Below are 20,784 nucleotides of genomic sequence, written 5' to 3'. Positions count from 1 at the left end.
GTTTTTTTCTATTTCAGCCTATGCAAGAGCACAGAGTGACTTTTAGTGTGTATGGGATTATCAAGTGTGAGAATTTATTTTTAACTGTGCAGAATGTAGTTTTTGAAGCATTTTGACCAGTCAAATGCAGTGAGACAGCACTTAATCTAAGATTATACCTTGCAAAGGTGGATGCTAGCAGTGCTTTTTCTCTCAATAAAATGTGTCATTTGTGATTCATGTAGCAATTGATTCTAAATAATTAAGTTTGCCCATGTTTTGAAAATAAGGGTTTGTTCTTCATAGGTACTTTATCATCAGTGCTTCCATTTTACTGTGAGAACAGAGTTGCTATAGATTTGCACTGTCTTTGTTGTATTTGGAAAATTCCTTCAAGGTTACTTAATAACAGGTTTCCTTATTAGGCTGTCAAATGTGAAAAATGCTTTTATCAGGTGTGTGAGAGTGCTTTCAAATCTCTAACGGTAGGTTCTTCCAGTCGGTAACCCTCCCAATTCAAAACACATATAAAATGTAAGGTTGCTTCTTTGGTTGTGTTTACTGGGAGATTTTTTATTTATTTCTGCAGTCATGATACCCCGAAGGACTGCAATTTCCACAGCACATTCAAATCTCTTGTCACAGAAGTTTTTTCATTTACTGCTGTCATCATCACACCTAAAGTTTTTTGGATGAGCTCATGTTAAACACAAAGGTCAATGAATGTTGGGGTCCTGCTGACAGAAATCATCTCTTTAACAAGTCTGGAAAGTTTACGCACTAGCAGAACAAATGGAAGCAGGGAAAAGATGAAAGTAAACGTTCAATTTTATGTTGCACTTCCTACTCAATATACACTTAATTGTATTTGTGTACTTACGTTCCTAATTTATGAGATGGGTGGTTTGAGAAATGAGTTTGGGAAGAGGAGCAGGGCAGTTGCTGAGAGAAGAGCATCTCCTTCCTTCCTAGCTAGCTGTGTCTGCAGCACCTTCTTTTCTCCCCTCCTCTACCTTTCACATTACCCCTCCTTCTCACCCTTCCCTGCTGCACAGGAAACAGGACACTTAGGTTACTTGAGATCATCTCTGGGTCAGGTGTAGAAGACAGGGAAGCATTTATCAAAGTAGGGAGTTACTCAACTCTCAGTAAGCAGTTACCTCTGCTTCAAGCTGACTCTAGCCGGATAAGCTGTACAACTAAACAAATATTTGAAATTGTATTTCAGAACTTGATGGGAAGTTTTATAAGATTTTCATTCCCTGAAGTATAATTCTTCTCACTTCTCTACACCTTATTTCCTCAACCAAAACTTTGCTGTGTTCTTGAGGAAAAGACTAGACAGTTTTAATTACCAAACTAATTTTAGAGTGAAAGGGCTTAAGACTTTCAGACTGGTTTCAGCTGGGATGGAGTTAATATTCTTCACAGCAGCTGTATTTTGGATTTGTGCTGAATACAGGGTTGATAACACAGAGATGTTTTTGTTTTGCTGAGCAGGGCTTACACAGAGCCAAGGCCTTTTCTGCTGTTTGTACTTCCACACTGGTGAGGAAGTTGGGGCTGCATGGGAGGCTGGGAGGAGACACAGCTGGGACAGGTGACACCAACTGACCAAAAGGATATTCCAGACCATCCAGACCATATGGCATCGTGCTCAATACATACAAAACTGCAGGGAAGAAAGAGGGAGGGGGAACATTTGGAGTGATGCCGTTTGTCTTCCCAAGCAAGCGTTACGCATGATGGGGCCCTGGTCTCCTGGAAATGGCTGAACACCTGCCTGCCATGGGAAGCAGTGAAATAATTCCTTGTTTTGGTTTGCTTGAGTGCACTGCTTTTGTTTTCCCTATTAAACTGTCTATATCTCAACCCATGAGTTTTCTGGCATTTACCCTTCCCATTCTCTCCCCGATCTCTCTGCTGGGGGAATGAGTGAGCAGCTGCCTGGGGCTTGTTGGCTGGCTCAGGTTAAACCACGACAATGTTTCACATGAAACCCTACCCTATTCAGAAGACCTTTCTATAGAATTAAACTTAATTTTTTCCAGAGAGGTAAAAGATATTTCTGCAGCCTAATATATGAGATTAGTATCTCTTGTATTAGCAAAGTGACATTTAAAAATATGTATAACACTGTAGACTGCTTTAAAAAGTTTGGATAACCAGACCATTTCTCAACAGAAAAACTACTTTTTAGAAACTATTATTCTATACATCTTCACACATTCAGAATATATTCTACATTAGACTAGTCTGATGATGCAAACATGCGAAGTATATTGACAGTGTAGTTTCTTCACCCTGACCAGTATTTTAGATTCTTTATCTTTTCAGAAGATCAAAACAAAGTTAAAAATGGAAAAGATCTTCTTGTTTTAATTATAAAATCTCTGCTGTTACTGTTACAAAGTATGACCTGAAAGTTCTTTCTCAGAAAATTTTTACTAATATTAAAAATTTAACAGTGTTCAAGCTGGTCTGAATAAAACTAGTTTTTTCTGTCTCACAGAAGCCTATCCTCTGGAGAGGAAAGCCCCTCATAGTAGGAATCTATTTTCCCCTTTGTGATCAATGCTGCAGAATGATCAAGGCACATAGAGATCTTCCTGTACCGTCTCAGGAAATAGCAGTGCAAGTGACAGTGTTGAGAGCAACAAGTCATCAAAGTGTTACGCACTTCTTGGCAATGAAAATTCTTTTCAAGGAGGGAATTCCAGTATTCAGTATTCAGCAAGCCGTGTTCTCTGAAGGGTGAAGAGGCAACATCTACCTGCACCTCCACGTACCTTGTTCCTAGGCACTTGATCCCTGCTTGTTAGGGGATGTGGATTACGGGGTTTAGAGACTCAGTGTGCAGACCTTTGGCTATGAGCAGAGGACAGAGACACGATCACAAACCCAATGGTTCTCTGTTCATAACTCTCTCCAGATGGGGTAGGTGCCATTGTGTTCACCTCTTAAATGTAAGCTGTATGTATCTGGGTGTTCTTTGCTTAAATTCAGTAGGGAAGAAAAAGTGATTTTATTTTCTGCCAGGCTGGATGAACTCCATCTCAGAGAGCAGGTGCTAAAAATCAAGCTGTATTGTAGCTCAGGGAAGAAACAACAAATCTCCTCCCCTTACAATTGTCTACTCATGAAATTTGAGATGATTCATTGGGTCACTCAGCAGGAAAGTACACAAGACACATGCATCTAGACAAAAATCAATTACTCTCATCAGAATGGGAACGGGAATACCTCCCCTTGGAGGTGCACAGAGGCCCTTTAATAGGCACCTATCCAAGAGCAGTGTGCATATACTCACCAAACCCCAGCAACTTCTAGTGCTGTCCCCTTTGGAGGAGCCACAGGAGCCAGTTGGCCATTTTCAGACTTTCTCATGATCAGGCTTCTATGTCTGCTTCAGTGCAGTAACAGCGTGTGAATACCCAGGGAAGCACACAACACTTTCAATCCCGGATCCTAAAGTTACTTTCAGAATTGCCTGAAATTTTGAGGCTTGTATAGTATTTGCTAGAAATTTCTGACAATCTCTGAGAGTTTTATCTGGGATTCAAGGATTGCTGGTACTTTAAAACATGCCAACCTGTAGTCATGGTTAGACTTGCATGTTAAATTCAGCATTTCATCTCTCTTGTTAGGTATGTAGGAAAAGGAGGATTTCACTACAAGCTAATGCCACCATATTCATTTGCCATTCAGCTGATACGCATATGTCAGTTTGGATGTTTTTGCCCTGCTACCCTTCCCATGCACATGCTACATAACTGACAAGACAGTCATTCCAAGAAGTGAAGCTGCTATATGACTGGTAGTTTAAAATTATTTTAATCTCTGTAGGTAGCCTTTACTTAGTCTGAAGAGCCAGTTCAGCTTTGGCAATTTCTCGTTCAACTTCACCGGGCGTTTTATGAATTGTGCTTTATGAACATGTTTTGCATAACAGAAAAAGGAAAAAATACTTTGTATTTGACTCAAATATCCACTATTTTATTTACAATGTGAAATGTGGCATTAATGAAAAAAAACCCCACATTATAAAAAGTTTGGCTATGTTTATTCACAAAAATCAATAAACCCCATCTCTGCTTTCTCAAACAATCAGCTGTTAATCAGTGCTTCCATTTCATGCCCTTTTCATGTTCCCTTCTGTGCATGAGGGGATTAGAACAGAAGGTTTTGCATATCTCCTTATGAGGCTGTTAAATTTAATGTTAAACAAGAAAAAACAGAGAAAGCATTCATTAGTCTGGCAGCTAAGATTTGCAGGTGAACACTGTCCTTTCTCCTTCTGCACTGATGAATAGCTAGCTATGCAATGCAGAAAAATACCAAAAGGGTGGCACAAGAGTGTCTCTGCCCAAACCACTTTGTGCTATCCTGTTGGGCTGGATGTCCCAAACAAATGGAGAAGAAGATTGAAAATTGGCAAGGTACTGGGTGGCTTAGTCTAGCAGGATTACTGAATAAGGAAGAAAATAATGACACCTACTATGAATTTATATGTTTATCTATTTTCCTTTTGTTTGCTGCCACAAAACCTCTTTCACTTTCTGGTTTCATCAGGGATAAAAAAGAATTCCTAAACCTATTTTGATGTGAACCTAAATTACCTAATTACTCTGTGGAAAATAAGCTATTCAGTTTTACTCCTTCTAGTCTTGTTCAACTGTTTTGAGTGTAATGCTTTCATTTCTACAAGCAAGTATTTGCACAGATCAAATGTATATGCCAGATAATGTTTGCTCATGTCTTTCTACAAAAGCATCTCTTTGCACATGTAAACATGTATTTTCTAGACATAGTCCAAAGGTTTACTTTTGAAAACTGTCCTAGAAGACAGTGGCAGAAGTATTTGCAGATTCTAAGTGAGGATGATGAATCTACAGCAAGTGAAATACAGGAGACTTTAATAAAAAGACATACAATTACAGGTGTCATTTTCTGATGAAATGTAGTGATTTACATTTGCAGAAGGATAGCTGCTTTATGGTAGGCACAAACTCTCCCAATATGTTTGTATCTACATGTGTACTTATGTAATAACAGGACTGCAAGCAGGCTGGGAAGTTGGGTGCTGCAGCACTGGAAGTTATTGCAGTCCCACACCTGGCGGGAAGAGTGTAATTTCTGTTTATTATGATGCAAAGTGTGAATTTGCATGAGAATGTATGCTAGTATGCTCATAAACAATTTCTTTGTAATCAGGTAAAAGCCATTCCAGTGGATCAGTATTGCTTAGTGGTCTCTGATCTGTAGTATGAAAGTGACTCATGGCAGCAGAGCTAGAAATGAAAACAAGACAGCAGTCACTGTGAAGGAATACTGGAACTACAGAGATGAACTATGTGAGGTGGAAAGAATGGTAATGAGGGATAAAAAAATCTGCTCTTCCAAAATAGATGCGACAGAAGATGTTAAAAAAAAATATCTGAGACAGAGGGATTGAAAAGTGTAGTTAAAAGAAGGAGAGGTGATGTTTTGGCCAGAAATACAGTATGTAGACAAAGAAAATTTTCTCGATATGAGTGTCACCATCACTGAATTTGTTAAAACACAAGAATGTCAGTAATTAAATGTCAGTGATAAATTCAGGAAAAAGATTTTATCTATGTAGAACACAAATACCATTTTAGCCTACTCCTGAGCAGTGAAAACTGGCTTGCTGATGTAAAGTATTTGCTCTTTTAAGAATAGTCCTACTAGTGAAAAGATCTTGTCATTTTTGCAAGCTTGATCTAGGCCCTCGGCAGATGCTGGAGATGGCTGACATGTCCTTCCTCTCAGCTACAGAAAGCAGATAAGGTGTGTGAGCACCAGAACTGCCCCCCTTTGTAATTCATGAGGAGAAGGCAGTACCCAGACCCCAAGTTTAGGAGAGTATCCTATCCCTGATGGGAACTTATCAAAGATTTGGTATACTGATAGTGCTCAGGACTTGGCAGTAGATAAGGGGACAATCCATTCCCCTTGCTAAGGCATGTGTTTACCCTGACTTTAAATGCTGTGGGTGACAGAAGCCTGGTGACTGGTGTGGCTGGATCAGTCCATGTGGAGCAAGGAGGCAGCTCTGCTGCTGGTAGGAGCCCCTTTCTGTGCATCTCCAGTATGCAGCAGGCTGACAGGGCACAGGCACAGACCTGTCTCGTCTCAGCTGTGCCCTGTAGTAGTTTTGGCAGTGATTGCTATGAGATAATAGGTTGGATCCCTCTTCCAAGGTCTCTTATTTGAAGCACTAGTTATAAATCTAAATCAATACCTCATCTACCTTCTAATCTCCCTGAGTTTAGAGATCAGACTTACCAAGATAGTAAAGGTTCACGTTTTTTTTTTAAAAAAAAAAGAATCCCATTATGAATTTTGGATAATCCTCTAATATTTCATTTACTTGCTGCTAACTTTTCTGGTAAGAGAAAGAAGGCACAGGTCTTATTCCTTTTGCTCTTATTATGTTTTATTTTTAGGCCCTTTTATTTTAGAAAACCTATTTTTATGACATTGTGTTTTACAAGAAAAGGCCTCTCAAAAAAGTTAAGTGAGAAGTCCATGTAGTTTTTTCTTTCACAGGTGTTTTCTATGCCTGGCCAATGGAAATTATCTATTTCATAGCAACCTTTAGAACTGAAACACCCTTCTTGAAAAGGAATGTCCAGTACAGCATTTCAGAGCAGAAGACTACTGCAGTGTCTTCAAAGGTATTAAGCTATTCTTGTTATTCTTCATCCTATTACTTTTATATGCATCTTTATCTGTGACAGCATACTGAAGCTGTTCACTGAGTTACCCACAGTGATATATAATATTCCTACCTAAGACTTTGTAAAAGAACACTGAAAATTCTTCATTTATTGCTACATTAAAGCAATAGTTTCCTAAGGTTCCTTGTTTTATGTAACTTAATGAAGCCAAGCTTATCTCCAAAGTCCAAGCAAAGAACACAGAATTAGTAATGATGAGCACACTCTTAACATCCTATATCCTGTTAAGGCATGAGCAAAGATTAACCCAGTTTACTTTTCAGGAGGCTTATGAATGTTCAAGTTTTTCTACAAGAACTTGTCACAGACCACTGCATTCAAGGAGAGAGATTTGATTCTCTTATACCTGTGAAGAATATGACTCAGGTACTCTGCAAGTTATGTCAAACTCTTGGAGGTGGTGTGACAGATCTTTTGGAACTTCTTGACTGATATATTTTGCCAAACTGACAATTGTATCAGGTGCTTAGAAATTCTGAAAACTAAGCCAATTACTATTGTGCTAACAGATTTGGTACTCTTTCTTATTGATAGTAAAAGACTTTTCAATACAAGGCAGAAGAAAAGTATTCCAGGCCTCAAGAAAATAGTGTCACAGTGCCAATGCAAGTTCACGTGGTTCTCCTGGCTTTAAAGACTTTTTCTAAAATAATGTCAATAACTTACATTAAAAGTAGATTACTGGAATTATGCTAATTTGGGAAGAAAGAAAATATATGAAAACTAGCATTAATAAATAATGAAATCAGATGCCCTAGAAAACTGGAGAGTAACAATATTACAGTGGGCACAAGTAAGACATGCTAGATGAGAAGAACTTTGAAGGAGAAATTTGGAGAACTGTGCACAAAATTACTGAGTTTATCCAGCTGCTATACTACTGTTTTATTTCTGTGTAAAGAGATTGCATAAACATATTTATTGTGTGAACATGTTCATGAATGAAACAGGCAAGGAGATTCAAAGCATAAGATTATGTCTAATTCTTACAGAAAGAAAATCCTTAGTTTAGGTTTGTATAGTTGCCTGACACAATATAGCTTTCTAGGAATCTCCAGGATTAGAATTACCTGATAACAATTTTGTGTCATCCTACAAATTTCTTATGCTAAAGTCATCCCGTTGAATCTATTTCACTAAAGAGAATCCTGCTCATTTTGACTAACTGAAAGAATATGAAGGAATGAGATCACTGATGAATTTTAAGATTAAAAACAATAGGCATTTAACTCTAAATAAGCAGTTACTAATAATGCATAAACATGAATTAACTGCTTGCATTTTTTTCCCCACAACTCCTGCACGTAGGAATAATATTTATTGCAATACCATTTTCAGTCAATCATGGATGTAAAGATCCACATTTTACAATAATACAAGTAAAATTATTCTTGTTTGGCAAGGAGAATATCAGCAATTTTTTAACTTGGTAAAAAATCCTCTTGCTTTGACTTACTTTTCTCTGAATCCCTTCATACCTGGAATGTCTCAAGAGTGAAGTTTTTAAGGGGTGATTTTTGGCCACTAAATTGCCCGTCTCCAGTTAGTTTTTTCCAATGAGCCAATGAAGCACTAATGTATGACCAAACTGGGATTAAGATATAATAATAATCTACACACTTGAGAAATAATGAAGGATCAGTGAAGCACACATAACCACTGGCAAAAGAAGAGAATACAAATTAGGATTAGTTTGCAATCTTATCTTTGTGACTGTATTTAATTTGAAAAGGTGCTCACTTAAGGTAGGCAAGTATTATGTATCCTAGAACACCTTTCTCATTTCAACCTTTGCCTCTTTTGAATAGCTGCTCAGTAGCTTGCACACTGTAAATTTCTGCTTCCAGAATATTTCCCAGTAGATGGATTTCTTAATCATGGTTTACATTGTCTCTCACCTGAGTATATCTTTACAATAATTTCATAAAATTATGAAGTCTATTATACTAGGACATAAATGGCATGTACTTAAAATTGTTAACCAGTGAAACACTTCACTACTGAATAACCACCTTCCTCCACAGAGGTCCACACTTGACCTCTGTGATCTGAATTAGAGGTTCAAAAGCTGTGCACCACGTCAGCAGTGGTTGTAAATGCAGTATTTCTCAGCACTGTAACTGTTCTTGGGTATCTAGCTAGTAATATAATAGAGACCCTTTACCAGCTGATTACAACTTGAAACTTTACCTAATATCCTGGAAGAGTTAATCTTCTAACTGTAAAATAGAGAAGCAACACCTGAACCTGATCTAGCAGCAGACAACAACCATGTGAGGGATGATGACACTTCAGGGAAGTAAGAAACTACCATACAGTGCCCAAGATAGATCCCACATTCAAACTGTTTCCTGGGGCACAGAATTCATCACTGCTCCCTGCAAAAACAGAGAGGAGATGAAAAAAGGACAAACAGGAGGCAGGAGTGCCTGTGCAATGTTTCACCTGCTCAGCACATGCCCAAGTTGCAGAACTAATAGGGTCAATATCCTCTTCTGCTTGATGAATTTTAAAGTGCATCTCCTAGCTCTATGCTTTACCCACTAACCTAAAGGCTTTTCTGAAATAAAACTCTTAATAGAATGAACTTTAAACACTCATTAGTACAGGGATTGGAATCCAGGTTTCCAAGTCCCAAATGACTTCCTCAGCCTTTAGTCTGAAGAGCTTTGCAGTGGCTATTTAATTATTCTTTTCAACAGTAAGAGTAATTGAAAAAACCTTACCCTATATTCTGGCAATTTAAAATTTTATCACACAGAAGAGATCTATAGCATGGTCTCTCACATGCTAGGGGACACGTAAAGCTCCGAAGATTATTAAATAAATGAATTTGTGGAAACAGGTAGCAACACCTCTGTTTTGTAAAGTGCAGTAAGGGAAGAGGAGAAATCATATAGCAAGTTGCAAACATGTCCAGTGGAGTGGGCCATGATGGTGAGACAGAAGTAGAAAAAATCCTTCTAGGCAGATACAGATATGTGCTGGGTGCTTAGCTGATCATTGCATGTAAGATTTAGTCCTGGGCATTCCCAAAGACAAATGACTTGAGAATTTGGCTCATAGAAGGAAAAGCATCTATGTAATCAAGTAGCAGATATGATGAAGACTACAAAGCCTTGAGTCCTGATCTTACATCTTTCACCAAGTACCCATAAAGAAGGAAAGGATGGACAGTTTGAATACCTATCCTATATTGTTTTTGCAGTAAAAGACGATATGGTAAAAACAAATAAAGGAGGAAATATCAGCCAGTATTTATAAATGCATTTCAAGATGAAGTAGCTGAATTGCTAAGTACAGGATATATAACCTTTTGCTAAAGACTATGTCAGCACCAGACAGCTGGCAAATGGCCAGTACAGTGTGAAGGTTCCTGGGACGGTAAGTGACACCACAGACCAGAAAACCTGATGTTAGGACTTCAAAAATGACTAAGAACTATGTTAAAAGATAGTAGTAATACATACTTGGATTGATATGAGTTTGGGAAGGAATCAAAACTTTTTTTCTTCCCCTTCACCAGATGTCCTATCTAAAAATTCAGTGGATTTCCTTGATGAAGTCAACACAATGGTGTTAATAAGGGAGAACCATTTAATACACCTGGATTTTCAAAGTTTGTAGAAGACCCTGCAATAAAGTTTTCTTTTCAGTAAATAATCATTACCATTTTCCCCCAATCATAAAATTTTTCTTAAGTATTAAAATAGACTTTCATGTGGCAAGAGCACAACACTAAAATTTACTAAATCATTTAGTGAAGCAAAATAGCAAGTCATTTCATCAAAGCATTTCAAACCCATTGATTTCAACAGTTGGGGTTTTTTTCTCTGTATATACACTTTCAGATTTTATCTGTAAGTACTAAGAGGATGCATAGCACCGCTGACAATCTTACTGCTGTTCCATCAAGGCCCTACTGTAAATAAAAAAACCAAAGGAAAATAGCAGCTGAATATGGAAAATATTTGCAGTAAATACAGCATATTTTAATTTTGCCATTTTTGAGGGTGTGAGTCATGTCAGGAATATCCCTTGTAAGGTGGCTAGTTCACTAGACAGTGGGCAAAGAGAGAGACTCCTCCAGCAAACCATCCAGGTAACTGAATACTGAAAAATCTTTTTTCTTCTTGGATTTTAGAGGAAGATTTTTCACATGACTGAATTAGCTGGATAATGGAGCAATTTGATTTTAAAGTGAAACATATATGGCTTTTTCTCAAAAGTGATAGTTTCATGAAGGATGATACACATAAAGGTTTCTCCCTCTCTTTAGTACAGTGTATTTTTACTTCCTTTTCTTGCAATCTTGTGTGCCAATAATAGTAGCTTGAGTTTCATACCTAACTATATGCAATTGCAGCCTGATACAATTTAGAAAAAAACAAGGTGATGGAGAATAGGAGGGAAGAGAGTCCTTGAATCACTTTTTAACTGACAGCTGGTCAATAATTTTCATGCGTAATTTTTCTTCACCTTTCCAAAAGGAATCTTATGCCTAACATTTTTTCATCATGGAGAGGAATAACATTTCAAATTTTAGGATTTAATTACTATTCCGTTGCACTCTATCACTCTTCTTCATTGAACTGAATTTAGGAAGCAGTTTTAGCTGACAATATTGATTTCAGTTATATGAAGGGGAAAGATATTAGAAGGATTATTAAAAAAGGAAGAACAGTGTTGAGAAATGCTGAACATGCAAAAAGAGAAGCACCTCTGTAGAGAAGATACTCAGTTAATGAAAGAAGTCAAATCCTCTTTGTATATTAATTTCTCCTTTGAATTCTCTGTCTTTTGTTTAACAGGAGTAGCATTAACAATCTAAATAATAAAAATTGTACTTATCTCATAGCCTTAAAAATGTAGGAAAAGTAAAGGGGAACTGCAGAAACTGAACTTCAACATTTGCAGCTAGACTATATATGGCCAGTCTATAAATATATAGGACATTGTTTTGAACTCACTTTGTTTTATTGTACTTCCTCACATGGCTAAGCCAAAGAGAAAAAAAAAATCTATTTTAGATTTAGTTACAGCTTTAGCAGCATGCAGTATTGTGAAAAAGGTGTCTTTCTACTTCAAAATTTCTTCCCACAATATTTGTACCTTGCAGGTGAGTTACAAAGGATTTGATTTTAACTTAGGGGAAAGTGGTTGAAAAATACTGAGGCACCAAAGAACTGAATAATTCTTCTAGCTGTCTTCTTCATAAATGAAATTGGGATCTGGATAACACAGTGTGGTGGGGGAGGGTTATCCCATCATATGTGTGTGCATACCTTATGTTCATTTGCTTAATTCATCAGCATGCTTTCTCATAAAAGCTTTGCTAAAGAACCTTATTTTTCTATATCTCCTGAAGGGATGAATCAATTTTTTTTTTTCCAGAAATGAGTTTAAAAGTTGGCCCTATTAATTCTTGACAGATACACATGCCACTTTAAACAGAGTCTAGGTCTTTAGAAGTTGCTGAAAATCCAGTCTCAAGCATCACACCTTGAAAATACATGAAATCACCAAAACAGTGGTTCTAAAGTCATTGCAGGCCTTTGAAAGCCTTGGAATTTTACCTGTTCTATGTAACTGCTGCTGGTGCAAGGAGAAATACCAATCCCTGTATAAAATCCCTATCAGAATTGTGTTTGAGCCTACCTTTTAGTTCTCTGTTTTCTGAAGTATGTAAGATGAATTCCTTGCCTGAAAATCAAATATTCAGTAGGATCAAATTACTATAAGACTGAGTAAAAGTATATTAATTTCAACAGATGCTGAATCAAACCTCTGTGTAGAGTGGTATCAGCTGCTCTACTCTCTGTGTCACATTTAGCATGCGACATCATGAAACTACTCTGGTGCCACAGTTCTGAGCATTGCAAAAGCATTGCTTTGAGGTAGAGGAATTAGCCTTAAGCACTTAGGCTTGCTGTGCAAATACTATTAGTAGAACCACTAGAGTTAGCTAATAGGTAAACGCAAGTGTGAAAAATATACAATATGTGTGTCCTGTTTCCCAGGTTACTAAGCAGAGGCAAACATCTCTCTCCAGTTCAGAACCTGAGACCTCTCCTGAACACATCAGTATAGAAGCCAGCCAGCAACAGAAACAGCGTCTTCCCTCCTGCATCATAGTCTTGGAATTAGAAATTAGTCTCCTATCTTTTGGAAACTCTCCAATAATAATATTTTACTGTCTGTGTCTCTCTCCTGCCAAAGCATTGAATGAAGTCTTTGAGAAAAAAAAAAGGTAAGGAGCATGACATACAGCCTATTCAGTGTTCAGTGGGACAGGAATTCCTGCTGGCCAAGACTGGTATTTGTCCTATAGCAGTCCAGAGCATCACTTCCGCTTCCTCTTCCAGCTGTGCTTGGAAGACAGCAGTGCCTGTGGGTATCACATTTCATGAAAACTGCAGTCCTCTAGATTTTGCACAATGTGTGCTGTAGGAAAGCCAACCAGACCACTGCCTCAGAGAGGCTGATGTGGTAACATCTGGTTTCTGTGTTGAAGTGAGACTATGTGTTAACTGTACAGTGAAGATACGACAAGAAAGGTTTTCTGGTGCAGGAAACCTTTAGAGGAAGCTAAAATAATTGTGGATTAGGTCCCATAGATTAGAATTGAACAGTCTCCAGAAGGCCTCCCAGGTGAAAGTGAATGTTTTGTGTGCCTGTGTATCCTGTGTATCAACACAGCAGCAGAGCACAGCTGCAATCTTGAGCTCTCTTGTGTTACCATCCTTTGGCGTGCCCACGTTGTTCTAGTGATTCAGAGTCTGCCTACATTTCCCTTGTGATTGGTCTCTAATAAGAAAGAAAATACAAAATATCCATGGTTCATTTGAGGTCTCTTATCTGGAATTCATTAACAAAAGCTTTATGGTTTTGTAAAATGTGTTTATTGGACTCAGGTGAGATGGCCAACAGCAAAAATGATTCTGTCTTTTTTCATGCAATATTTCCTGGGTGTGAATTTTAATTATTGATATGTATTTGACTATATTCAGCCTTTTTTTTTTTTTTTTTTTAATCACTAGGGTTGTGTATCTGTTAATATGATAGATTTCACTAATTCACAAATTGAATTAGTGAAATTGTTGAGAGCACATTACTTTGACTTAGGAAGAACAATTTTTTGTCCAGTCAGTTCGGGAATGTCCCATAGTCTTGTTTCTTGTACTTATGGTCTCAAGATGAGTGGCAGAAAAAAACAAGCCCAAGGATGTCTGACCCCATTAGTGCTAAAATGCCCGGAGTCTCATCGCTCTCCAAGGCTTCTGTCTCAGTCAAGCATTGTCTTCCAGTCATGATAATTAGGCCACGATTTTTAAAGAAAACAAAATTCACTGGACTCACAATAAGTTGAGAATTTGTGGAGGGGAGGGTTGGTATTGGTTTTTTTTTTCTCTTAATAGACAATTACAGCAAACGCATTTAAAAATTTCAGTAAATAAATAATGCCAGCTTGAATACATATATTAGCAATTACTGAAATTGACTACATGTACACTATATTATCAGCTCCAGAGATTACTTTTTTCATTTCGGTAAAATAATTGAACCTTATTATCAACCCCAAATTGGTAAAGTATGTTTCCTGTTTTCTTTTCTGTAGAGGTTTGGTGTCTTCTGTTGTTTAGTCACAGGTGTGCCCCAGCTACAGGCAGATATGAATAACTATATGTGAAAGCCAAAGAAAACGTTTGCTTAATGAAACTTTATGAACAGAGAGAAGTATGTAAAAAGTTGGAGCATCATCTGAATATTTTATTTGTGTGGTGCTTTGGAAGAAACGAGTTGCAGTACAGGTAATAGAGCTGCATAACAAAGGCTAGAAATGTGGATACTTACAATGCATGGAAATGGTTGTTGCAGCAGAGACTTGCACATCATTGAAGTGATTCAGCTAGAGGAATTTGGTAGACTTTGGGACAGAAATGGATGAGGTGGAATTATGCTTCTTTATCCCGTGGTATCTCAGCACTCCTCTCTGTGAAAGTCTCTCAGAGAAACTCTTGCCCCAGCACACAGCCAGAACACAAGATGCGTGCTGGGTGTGCCTTGACCATGGACCCTCTCCCCATATTTCACACAGAAGTACCACTTTCTTCTCAGCCGTGTTACCTCTGCATTCACAAAAATGGAAGTGTTTTTACATCATCTGCAAGGATGTTGTAATTTCCATTTTTCCTTTAGCTGCATTAGCACAGCCAGACATTTTTCTGTCTGTGAGCCAGTCCTATCCTACCTTCCTGTAACATTGTTTACAGTCGGTGAGCTGCAAAAGCAGTGCAGTTACATTTTTCATGTCTCAGGACCGGGGTGGCTTGTCCCTAGTGCAACATACAGCCTTCGCACAGGAGAAAGCAAACCAGTATGTGAACAGCCCACTCCCTCCTCTTCATCTAGTAAGATCACTAGAACAACAGACTTGTTGGAGGTCAGGAAGACTCTTTTCAAGCTGAAAAGATCCTGGGTTTTTTTTAATCACCATTAGTGTGTATTTTTCTGTGTTAGCATGGATATTATGGTACAAATCCTGCCTGTCATGCCTATGTGATTAATCTCATTATGAGCTAAACCTTGACATGGGCTGAACACTTGAAAGTATGATTCATTACATCTTGTTAAAATCAGTGTTTGTATTATTCATTGATTTAAATGATAGAGTTCAGTACCTTTCATGAATAAAGCTGGATTTGACCCTAGATATTTGCTCCTGAAAATAAAATCAAATGTAAAGAGATTAAACTAAGTATCAGCCAAGCTGTAGAGCCCAAGATAGATAAATATTTAAAGGTGTGAATTGTAATTGTGTTCTACCATTCCCCTAAACCTTTGGGATGTGATAAAAATGAAACATTTTTGCCCCTCAATTAATTCTTCAGAAGTTAAAAGTAAACTAAAACAGTTTAAAATTTAATTTGATAACATAGTGAAAAGAATAAATATTTCTATAAACAGATAAACACAGGGCTTATTCCAACCACCTCCATTCCAATAAAATCAGACTGACTTCTGATCAGAAGCAAAAAGTCAGAACTTCCTTACATAGCAAGCTCCATTCTGCAAGCAGATAAACTCAGCTTTCATAACATCTCTGAGTTGCTGGGTGCATTTTTTACAATTGAAGATTTAATATTTTTAGCCACAGCATTCTGTTTTCTCAGATATCTGTTGCTTCTGCATTTATATTATATGGGTCTCAGATTTCATTATTTATTACAGTACAGTCATTAGCCTTCTATTCAGGCATATAAAACATTTCATGCAATTACACCTGAAGAAAGCTAAGAAAGTCTTCTTATTATCTGTGGATAAATAAATGAGATAAGTATTTACTCTGGAATGGAACTATAAACATAACAGCCTTATAATCTGACTGCATGGTAGCCATTCTAGAAGGAGGATTCAAATCATTATACATGCACTGCCCTTTAATTATATTTTGACAAATTTTTCAAGTAGGTGCACTTTAAAAAGTGTAGTAGATAATGCATCTGTTTCTTTTTCTTATAAAAAAGAAATAATAAAACCCCCAAAACCAAAGAAGGCCCCCAAAACACAGCTATTATACATCAAAGTCAAGCTTGTTGTATTGCACCATACTGGAAACCCTCATCCAGACAGGACAACCTACTACATGCTTGTCACTGTAAGATTCTGGAGGAATGGTCACATCTCCCACCATATGACTACAGAAGTGGATTGGAGTTTGCATTTAATATTGATCCAGACTGAATATTTATGTCTACAAACACACACCCACACCCACACCTACTCCCCCCCCGCCTCTTACTCTCCCACTCCTTTTTAACAAGATAATTCCAGTTAGCACTAGGCTTGAGAGGGATTAACACCTGAAGGTCTTTCTGATATCCTTAGACTTGCATTATTTTCTAGAATGGATCTGATGTAGTCCTGGATTGATTTTGAATTCACAAAACAGTAAGCTAAAGAGTCTACTATGATGTATTTAGTCTCAAATATTTATGCATCTGCTATGAAGTTACCTAATTTAATACAAGTTAAATGACAGAAAGACGTTCTCATTTCACACAAGATTCCCGAAGATGGTTATTCAGTTTTAAGAATTTTGCAGTAGCTGACAAATATTTTAGAAACCAAGTGAAGCCCTGGAACATTTTGTCTATAATTACAGGTGTAGTTTTATGCAGATAGTACAGTCTTTCCAGAGGTGATAACTCACAGTGGATCCTATGATAAATTCTTGCAGTCATTCTTGCACAATGACTTGTGCTCAATGAACAACAGGTGTGTGGCATTCTCTAACACCCTTCTTAAGGATGCAGTATATTAATTAAACTGAGCAAAAGTCTGGAAAAAAGTCTGTGTCTCTAGCTCAAGTCTGGAACACAGTGGAAATATTTCAGCGAACAAGAGTTTCAGTTGGCTGGATGTAAGCATTTCATATTATATTATGATTTGATTAAGACCATATGTGGGAATAGATTCAGTCTTGGGTATAACCCTGAATATTTTTATTGGTACAAGGTGTTATGCTGCTCTTGCAAGTTACGTTCCTTGTGGTCACAGGTCAAACTAGAAGCACAGCAGCCTATGTCTGCCAATAGTAGCAAGAAAGGCATCACTCACTTTTGGGGTAAATTGCCTTATATCTTCCCAGCAGTCAAGCAAGCCTGTGTGGCTCCTGGGTAAATTACTGTCTGCATGAGTGGTGAAAAGCCTAATACATTTATTGAAAAATGAATAATAAGATCATGTTATCCCTTACAACGTAAAAGAAATGTTTCCATTTAATTACAAAAAGAATTTAACACATTTCTATATTTGGGAAGAGTGAGCAAAAGAAGAAAAAAAAAGGAGAAAAGTGCAAAAATTGCAACTTTTTGTAAAAAATCAGTATAAGGTCATCCACAATAAGTTCACTATTTGCCAGTACTTGTGTTGATAATCATGAGTATTCAAATGCTCACATCTGTAGCCCAAATATTTTCGGTACATGTGTTGGCATGTATGGAAGAAGGGATTAGAGCTTACAAATTGTTTTACAAATCAAATCTCCACCTATTTTAGTATTACAGAGAGCCTTTATCTTAAGACCAGTCATTGAGGTAGTTAGACAAACTTAAGAGACCATTTGGACAATAAAGAAATGTTGGAGACAGCAGAAAAAACCCAGCTTCTTCAGATAGTGCCAGAATACCCACTAAGTCAAAACAAAATGGCTTACTACGTCATTTGTTAGTTACAGCAGGAAATAACATATTCTACAATTCACATTTACTAAAACATAAGAATTGGCATTTTGCCCCCATAAGAAAGAGACAAATTATGTTTCTTACCAAAGGAAGAAACCAGAATTGACAAGTACAAGGTTTAGAAGATACTCAGCTTTTGGAAGTGGCATACCCTGAACTACAGTTTCTTCCTCTGCCAATCTTCTGTGCAATCCAGTCTTTCTGTCTAAGCCTCCTGGCAGTATTAAGATAATAATCATGTAGTTTCTAGATGCCCTTGTTTAATGTGTTTGTGCAGTGGAAGACATGGAAATAAGGTGTCAAACTTCACTACCTATACTATGCAAGAGCTGTATTAAAACAAAAAAAAAAAAATGCATTGTTATATAACTACTACTTGATGAAAAAATGAATTTTAGTAAAGGCAAAAGTCCAGGTTCTAAACTGTGTGCATTAAATAGTTTTAAGGTCTTACACTGCCAGGATAGTAACGACAACAAGGCTAGGTGGCTTAAAACCATTTTTGGAGCTAGAAACAATTCTGATGTAAACAAAAGGTAATCACATGCAGTTAAAATGGAAAAAAACCCCTTTTTATCCCCTCTATACTCCTTACCCTGACAGTCACAAAGAAAATCAGTTACTATGTCTCTTTTCAATGCATCTCAAAGTATAGTTCACAACTTTCCCTTCTGAAATGGTGGTGCAGAGTTATGTCACAACACTGCTCTGAAAAGAGACAGGTGGACACAAGCTTGGGTCTGAGGCAAGGATGTGCCAAAGGCTCCTGCAGCTCCATGGATTCTGCCCTAAACAGTATTGGTTTCAAAACTTCAGAGTCAAAGTGCTTGAAACTTGCAAGTAGGAAATGACAGCAGAGCAGAGAGGAGTCCAGTGCAAACTGACAAGTTATTTACATTGGTGAAGCATAAAATATAGAACTACCAAGAAGATATGTAAGCAGAGACTCCACTAAGATTTTACTGTGGGCTCAATCCTTAATTAAGGATGAGATGTATACCTGAATAACGTCTCTCCATTTCCCAAAATATATTTTTCCCTAACAACCCAGTATATCTCTTTGTTCCAGCTCTTTCTTGGAGCACATATAATTGAGTTTTATGTGATAAGTCTCTGGAGGCTGTATTCATCAGGCTTATATAAAGCTAGCAGTGTGCCAAAGAACCATCTAGCCAGCAATGTCTTTCTATCACAGAAAATTGGGATGAAATAGACCTCAAGATATCATATACTCAATTCTCTTAGGCAATTCCCTTCTGTCATTCCTGACACCAGTTTCTCTAAGCAAAAGCTACAAGTAGAGGGAGAATACATTGCCCTCTAAGACAATCTCCTCAAGCGCAAAAAATGTCTTTGAAAGCTTTGTAGATAGGCAAAAGAGAGTAGATACAATATCTCTTACTTTAGGGAGGGTTTTGTCTGTCTCTCATGACCTTTCCATAAATGTGCTGCAGAAATATGGTTCAGGTGGGAGCTACCATCAACCAAATATAGAATTGATTAAAAAATCATTGTCAGAGTAGTCCTTAATGCTTCATCATTGAACTGCAAGAATTTATCAAATGGGTTTTTATATTAATGATTCCGAACCCTTGAGTAGACTGTGCACTTAATGTTTGTGTGTGTGTGGAGTGGAAAAGATTGCACCCACTTTGGCAGAACGAAATCACGTAAAATTATCTTGACAAGTCAAGGAAATAATCTTTGCACACTGCTGTGTTTCTGTGGGAATAATGAAATGCACAAGTTCAACTGGAAGAACATCTGTGAAGGAGCTTTGCAGGAAAGGAGCTGGGGATAGAATGACTCATAGATCAAAGAGGCTTTAACAACTCATACTTTTCCAATATGGCATCGTCTGAGTTATTAGCAAGACTATCAGCAGTCAAACTGACTAAGGACCCACATGAGAAAAGGCTTTACTAATGGGAATACTCTGCTCTAAGCACCACAGTTTAGAAACTATTATATTAGGGGAAAGTTTTCAGAGGAGAGCAACAATAACTGGTAACAAAAACTTCAGGGTGTTGGGGGAATCAGGAATGTTGGGGGTATTTATTTAGCTGAGGCACTACATTTCAATGAGAAAATTAATAAATATTTCCCTGTGTCTCCTGGATGTAAGGCAAGAGCAATAATCCTGAATAAGATGTTTATGATGGTGTGGCTATTTAACAGAGAATGTATTAAGCAAGAAAGAATATAGAACCTTCTAGAAAAAAACCTTTGCCAGGAAAATTTCTGGAGGAGTTCCTGAGGTTGGGAATGAACTAGCTAATATTAAGAGGTCCCTTCTAGTGCTATTCTTTACTGTTGGGTCTCGGACAACTGAGCATTCATCTCCTGTGCTGAACTAGTTTTAGAAAATCTCATGATATATTCTTGGCCCAATGTATATAGTGGCTTACCAGTTTAGGTCACTAATTTTCTGCTATGGACCTAATCTACACAATGCATATCATTCTTACTGTAAGCAGTCAGTAATGCTGTCTCTCAGTTGCCTCTCCAGCACAGCTTAGACTTTGTAGAAAAACGTATGTTTCCTGACCTACTTTGTGTTTTTCCCCTAACATATTACTGGAGGGAAGACTCCTTTTCCAGACTCACAGTTGTTTCAATTTTAATAAATATTTATTAAAGAAAAAAAAATCCTGTACCACTCCTGCCCTGGTCTTTTTTATCACCTGCTCTGTGCGGGTAACATAATTGAAAGTTCCATTTAATGGCACATGTGACACAATTTTAAATTGCATTTATAGGCACACAAGGACAGATAGTTCTCCATAGTCAATGTT

This window comes from Corvus kubaryi, unplaced genomic scaffold (genome assembly GCF_017639235.1).
Source record: "Corvus kubaryi isolate FWS band 111438036 unplaced genomic scaffold, C.kubaryi_AGA036_p1.0 split3-37296, whole genome shotgun sequence".
Classification (NCBI taxonomy): Eukaryota; Metazoa; Chordata; class Aves; order Passeriformes; family Corvidae; genus Corvus; species Corvus kubaryi.
Note: the sequence above shows the minus strand (reverse complement) of the source record.